A 7,538-nucleotide genomic window follows, 5' to 3' on the forward strand; every position below is an offset into this window, starting at 1 on the left:
TAGTGCTTTATTGATAAAAAGAACAAAATTAAGTACAAACTTGGTTACAAATGAATAAACATCATCCCTACATTACTGATAATAAGGTCGTAGATGTTCACCATTCCAAGATCGTGGTACCAATTCTCCATTTAATCTCGCTAGTTTATAAACACTAGGTCGAATAATGGATTCAATTTGGTATGGTACTTCCCAATTAGGTCCGAGCATATCTGCCAAGGGGTCTTGTGTGGCCAAAAACACACGTTTGAGCACCAAATCTCCCAATCAAAATTTTCTGCCTCGAACCCTCTTGTTGAAGTATCTTGTTGCCCTTTGCTGGTATGCAACATTCTTAAGTTGGGCTTCATCTCATTTTTCTTCAATTAGGTCTAGAGTTTCTTTGAGTAGTGATTGGTTTGAGGTATGGTTGTATGCTTCACATCTGATTATTGGGATTTGACCTCAATAGGCAGAATAACTTCGCAACCGTAAGCTAGGGAGAAGGTGGTATGTCCTGTTGAGGTACGAGCTGTCGTTCTATAGGCCCATATGACTTGTGGTAATTCTTCTGGCCATTTTCCTTCAACCTCTTCAAGTATTTTCTTAACAAAGCTCTTCAGAGTCTTGTTTACTACTTCACCTGGCCATTTTCTTGTGGATGGGATACTAAGGAAAAACTTTTGACTATCCCATTCTTTTTGCAAAACTGTGTAAAAAGTTTGCTATCGAATTGGGTTCTGTATTCTGATACTATTTTCCTTGGTACCCTGTATCTACAAATTATATTCTTCACCACGAAGTCCAAAACTTTCTTCGAGGTGATGGTGGCTAGAGGTTCAGCCTTAATCCATTTCGTGAAGTAATCAACAACAACTACGACATATTTTACTCCCCCTTTTCCTGTTGGCAGGGATTCTACGAGTTCGATTCCCCATACCATGAATGGCCACAGAGAGCTCATCATGGTGATCTTGGTTGGTGGAGCTCGTGGGATTGAAGCGAACCACTGACACTTGTCACAATGCTAGACGTATTCGAAAATTTTTGCTTTAACAGTAGGCCAGAAGTATCCTTACTCTAACACCCTGGATAACTAAGACCATTCCACTGTGTGTTTAAAATAGTGCAAGACTTGCTAATTAAGTCATTTAAATAAAAATGTGATCTTAAAGTCATAAACAAGTTAGGTTTAAAAGGTGTTGGTCATAAACAGATAATTTTCATTAAAATAAACGTTTAATACATGGGATCCCAAAAAACAGGGCAAGCAGCTGACAATGTACACCTCACCCCCAGAGCTCTCCAACCCATGGTTGATCCATCTTACCCTTGCCTTTACTTGCACCACGTAGCACCCGTGAGCCAAGGCCCACAAAGAAAACTATATTATAAAGCATGATCAATAATTGTTGACCACGATTTTGGCCAACGACGAGTAGATGTCAAAACTACAATAAACCTTCAAGAGAAAAAAACGACACTGATAATTTTTATAGTGGTTCAGCCCCAATATGTTGGTAATAGCCTAATCCACTTAGAGTTGTGAATTATGAAGCTACACTCAAGATCAGATGAGTCTGTGTCAACTGATTTTCTTAAGTGTAAATTAAAAGAATACAATATTTCTCTCAGAATACAAATACTCTCCCAGGAAAATCAGAATTCGAATCCCCTCAATGATGCCATGAGCTCTTTATTTATAGGCTCAAGATCGTACAAACCGAAATCCCTCATAATCAGGATATTTCTGTTGCTCTCACAATATTTAATAAAATTTAAAATACAACAATATGCGATTTCTTTGGGATAATCTGAGAGATTCCCGCGTGGGTACGACTAATTCTAGCTGAAGCCGTTACTGAAATTTCGCTGCATAATGATGATCTGTCTAGTCGGCCAACTTCACTCCTTGAAGAGAGACTGGTTGGCCAAAGCAGATGACCTGTCGGCCACACACTTCAATGGTCGACCAAGAGAGATGACCGGTCAGCCAAGCACTTTCACTGGTCAGTCAAAAATCAATAAACAAGATTTGGAGGGGGGTTCAGCTTCATGCGGTACTTTCTCAGTACTGCAAAGCATTCCTCCAAATCATGTAAATGTCTTTCAGCTTCCTTTGACTTTACTAGCATATCGTCTACGTACACCTCCATGTTTTTGCCGATTAAGTCACAGAACATGCCATTCACTAAACGCTGGTAGGTGGCTCCCACGTTCTTCAAGCCGAATGGCATGACCTTATAACAATACAACCCTATGTCTGTTCAGAAACTGATATGCTCCTCAACAGAAGGGTGCATACTAATCTGATTATACCCCGAGTAGGCATCCATAAAAGACAAAGTTTCATGACCAAAGGTCGCATCAACCAACTGGTCTATCCTTAGTAAAGGAAAACAGTCCTTAGGACATGCTTTATTCAGATTGGTAAAGTCCACTGATGAGTCTAGTTTTTATTATGTTTTGGTGATGTTTTTAGTAGTCTTTTATTTTGTTTTTCTTTCAATTAGTGCGGGTTTATGCTTTGTTTGGTTGTTTTTGTGAATGTCAGGAAGAAGTGAGCATGTGGAAGAAAATGCCAAAGAAAGGGAAGAAATAATCAAGTTTTTCATCTTATTTTGATAAAGAATGGTTCTCAACACAATTTGGAAGTGTTGGTGAAATTTTGGGATGAAAACTTGAAGAATTGAAAAATTCCTTAAGAGCCACGGCATGAGCAAAGTAGAACCGCGGCTAGGGGGAGAAACAGAAGCATTGTTTTTGAGGACATCTTAGGGCCGCGGCATAGCTATGGAGGGCCGCGACATAGAAGGGCATTTTTCCCAGAATTCGTTGGTACGGGCCGCGGCATGGCTTCGGAGGGCCGCGGCATGGAAAGGGCTTTTTGCCCAGGAATGTGGATACGGGCCGCGGCATAGTGTATGTAGAGCCGCGGCCCGCCTCTTTAAAATTCGAAATCTTAGGTTTTTAAGAGGGGAAAAAGAAGAGAGAAGGACGTACGGATGAAGGGAGAAGTTCTGGTTTTGAAGGCTCAAGCTTAGAGTATTTTTACATGTTTTTCTTCCTGATGTTATCTTTAATTTCTGTTGTGATTAGCACTATGACTATGAACTAATTTTCTGTTTAGGATGTTCAATTGAATCTCTTGAATTTCTGTTAGGACCTAATGCAATTTTAATTTCCTCTTCTTCAATCTTCTTCAATTCCATATAATCTGTTCTTATAGAGTGATTATTGATTGGCCATCTTTAGTCATATTCATATGTTTTTAAGTCAAAATCTGAGAAGTGAGATTTAATTATGCTTTGGTTATATTGGACATAATTTTGATTTAGAACGAAAGTATCTGAATTAATTGTGTAACTGTTGTTAAGTTGTGGAAATTAATGCTACCTTTGTGGTTCAATTTACCATAGAAATATAGGAAATTGTCACCTAGGTTGAGTTTATAATTCATAGTATGATTATAGGCTGCTGTATCAAGTTGTTAATTGAAGTAGGTAAAAATAAGAAGAATTCACATTTTGCATTAGGGAATAATAGGAAGGATAGTTGATGAGATTGAATAACCTAATTGTTTCTCAGTGATTAAAGTAAAAGTTTTACTATTAGTTTTTATTCCATTTAATTTCGATTATTATTTCTGCATTTTATTGTTACTTTTGCTGTATTTTACAAAAATTAAGAATTTCAATTCATCAAATAGAACAAGAAATTAATTGACTGGTAATTGGTAAATCAGTCCTTGAGGACGATACTTGGTTTTACCATTTTATTACGAATTTGCGACTGTGTGCACTTGCATAGCAAAATTATCGCAACAAGTTTTTGGCGCCGTTGCCGGGGACTGAAAATTATCAATATCAGTCTAATTAATTTTTATTCTAATTTGATTTTAATTTCTCTCGTTTCTAATCTGTTTAGTTGCTTAATTTGTCTATCTCAGGTGAATTTTGGTATATGCGTGGCAGAAAAGGAAAGGACACACTTGTTCCTCTGAATCCTGAGATTGAGAAGTCTTGCAATCAAATCAGAAAGAAGAAGAGAGAGGCCCATAAATCTGTAAAGATGGCACAGAATGAAGGGGATGGCAGGAATGTTCAAACTCCTGGAGTTGTACGAGCGGTTCAGGCTCAACCCAATGCTGAGAGGAGCCTGCGAGATTATGTGCTACCCACTCTGACGGGAGTACAAAATAGTATATGCCCACCAACTGTAGAGGCCAACAACTTTGAAATAAAGCCCGCTATTCTACAAATGGTGCAATCTTCTGTGCAATTCAATGGGTTACCCTCTGAAGATCCTCACACCCATTTGTCCAATTTTCTGGAGTTATGTGGGACCTTCAGATATAATGGAGTGAGTGATGACGCAATCAAGCTCAGGCTTTTCCCATTTTCTCTTAGGGACAGAGCAAAAATTTGGCTGAACTCTCTGCAGCCAAACTCTATCGTCACCTGGCAAGATCTAGCTCAGAAATTTTTGTCCAAATTCTTCCCTCCGTCCAAGGCTGCTAAATTGAGGGGAGAGATAAATAACTTTTGCCAGAATGATGGAGAGTCATTGTATGAGGCGTGGGAAAGGTTTAAGGAACTCCTGAGAAGATGTCCTCATCATGGCATTGAACAGTGGATGCTAGTACAGAATTTCTACAATGGTTTAAGTCCGACAACCAGAACCATTATTGATGCTGCAGCGGGTGGCACTTTTATGAGCAAGAGCGCAACTGGTGCTTATGAGCTGCTGGAGGACATGGCTACAAACAACCATCAGTGGTCTGAGGAGAGATCATCAGGAGTCAGAAAGATAGCTGGGGTGCATGAGCTAGATGCAATTACTGCTTTAACAGCGCAAGTAGCCTCTTTGACCAAGCAGTTGCAACAGAGCAGTATATCAGCTAATGCGGTTCAGATGGCAGTGAGGTGTGAAATGTGTGGTGGTGCTCATTCTGTCGATCAGTGCCCTATCTGTATGAATAACACCCCAATGGATCATGCTCAAGTTCAGGCGGTGGGAAATTTTCAGAGGCCACTCAATAATCCATTCTCCAACAACTACAATCCAGGGTGGCGAAATCATCCAAATTTTTCGTGGAAGAATAATCAAGGACAACAACCTCAGTTTCAGGGCCAGTTTCAGAATAACATGCCTCAGCCACCTATGAATCAAGCTTCGTCATCACTGCAGCCTAGGCCTCAACAATCAATGCCTCAACCTGAGAGACCTAATGAACTGCAAGCTGCCTTGTTGACTCTTACTAATACACAGACTCAATTTATGACTGAGACCAGATCCTCCATTCGAAACCTTGAGACACAGGTTGGGCAGTTGGCCAATATGCTCAATAACAGACCCCAGGGAAACTTGCCTAGTAATACTGAAGTCAACCCCAAGGAGCAAGTTCAGGCAATTACTCTGAGGAGTGGGAAGCAAACAGAGCAGCCTAGACCTCCACAGGCAGTGGTTCAGAAAAAAGAGATGGGTGCACAGTCTGGTTCAGAAAGGGTTACTGAAGACCATCAGAAGTCAGAATAGAGTCCCCCAGTTGTCATTGAGCAGCCAGTTAGAGTTCCATACCCTCAGAGGCTTAGAAAGACTACCCTTGATAAACAGTTTTCTAAGTTTCTTGAGGTGTTTACAAAGCTGCACATAAACATTCCTTTTGCTGAGGCATTGGAGCAGATGCCCAGTTATGTTAAGTTCATGAAGGAGATTTTGTCAAAGAAAAGGAGAATGGAGGACTATAAGACTGTAGCACTCACTGAAGAGTGCAGCGCTATTTTACAAAGGAAGTTACCCCAAAAGCTGAAAGATCCGGGGAATTTCACCATACCTTGCACCATTGGCAAGTTTGAATGCAAGCACGCCTTATGTGATCTGGGGGCAAGTATCAATCTGATGCCCTTATCTGTGTTTAAAAGACTTGGTTTGGGGGAGGCAAAACCAACAACTATCACTTTACAGCTCGCAGACCGATCGTTAACACATCCACGAGGTATTATTGAGGATGTTCTTGTGAAAGTGGATAAGTTCATATTTCCCGCTGACTTTATTGTTCTGGACATGGAGGAGGACACAGATGTCCCTATTATTCTTGGTAGGCCATTTCTAGCCACAGGCCAAGCTCTTATTGATGTTCAAAAAGGAGAGCTTAAGCTTAGAGTTCAAGGAGATGAGGTGGTCTTTAATGTCTTCAAGTCTATGAAGTATCCGGTGGCTTGTGACAGTTGCTTTAGTGTGGATGTGATAGGAAAGGCAGTCTCCAAGAGAAGGATGAGCAGTGATGCCTTAGAGGCAGTATTATTGGGTGATGAAGGCGATGATGATGAGGATGCTGAGATCAGAGAATGTGTAAATTGGATCAACTCTTTTCAACCATATTGGAAGAAGTTTCAAGAATTAGCGGATGCGACTGATAAACCGCTAACCTCCATTCAGCAGCCACCACCGTTCGAACTAAAGGTCCTCCCAGATCACTTGCAATATGCTTATTTGGGAGAGAATGAAACTTTACCGGTCATTGTGTCAGCTGACCTGTCAAAGGTAGAATTGGAGAAACTGTTGAGGGTTCTAAGGGAGCATAAATTGGCCATTGGGTGGACCTTGGCAGATATTAGAGGAATAAGCCCAGCGACAGTGATGCATAAAATCTTATTGGAGGAGAATAGCAAGCCATCCATAGAGGCCCAGAGAAGACTCAATCCAGCCATGAAGGATGTAGTACTTGAGCAAATTCTTAAATGGTTGGATGTTGGGGTAATCTACCCAATTTCTGATAGTGCATGGGTGAGCCCTGTGCAAGTGGTACCTAAGAAGGGTGGAATGACTGTAGTGAAAAATGAGAACAATGAACTCATTCCAACAAGAACTGTAACGGGGTGGCGGATTTGTATAGACTACCGCAAGCTCAATAAGGCAACAAGGAAGGATCATTTCCCTTTGCCTTTCCTTGATCAGATGCTTGACAGATTGGCAGGCCACAGCTACTACTGTTTCTTGGATGGGTATTCTGGGTATCATCAGATCGCTATTGCACCAGAGGATCAAGAGAAAACAACCTTCACATGTCCTTATGGCACATTTGCTTTCAGGAGAATGCCATTTGGACTGTGCAATGCCCCTGCAACATTTCAAAGGTGCATGATGGCCATATTTTCAGACATGGTAGACCGGTGTATTGACATTTTCATGGATGATTTCTCTGTTTTTGGCTCATCATTCGACCTCTGTTTGGGTAATTTGGAGAACGTGCTGCGTCGTTGTGAGATGGCTAATCTGGTGTTGAATTGGGAGAAATGCCATTTTATGGTGAAAGAGGGGATCGTTCTTGGCCATAAAATTTCAAGTGAGGGAATTGAGGTAGATAGAGCGAAAATTTCTACCATTGAAAGGCTGCCTCCACCAGTTTCAGTCAAAGGAGTTAGAAGTTTTCTTGGTCACGCTGGGTTCTATCGAAGATTCATTAAAGATTTCTCAAAGGTGTCTAAGCCTCTCTCGAATTTGCTTATGAATGGAGTTGTCTTTGATTTTAATGACGAATGTTTGAGGGCATTCAA

The 7,538-nt window shown here is 40.8% G+C and overlaps 1 non-coding gene across 1 annotated transcript; it reads right to left on the reverse strand.

Annotated features, from left to right (window-relative positions):
• Window positions 1-4,497: 4,497 nt before the first annotated feature.
• LOC133827922 (small nucleolar RNA R71) lies at window positions 4,498-4,604 on the reverse strand. Its single transcript, XR_009890571.1, has one exon. It is a non-coding gene; the product is annotated as a small nucleolar RNA R71 (small nucleolar RNA).
• Window positions 4,605-7,538: the final 2,934 nt, after the last annotated feature.

Source organism: Humulus lupulus, chromosome 3 (genome assembly GCF_963169125.1).
Source record: "Humulus lupulus chromosome 3, drHumLupu1.1, whole genome shotgun sequence".
Classification (NCBI taxonomy): domain Eukaryota; kingdom Viridiplantae; phylum Streptophyta; class Magnoliopsida; order Rosales; family Cannabaceae; genus Humulus; species Humulus lupulus.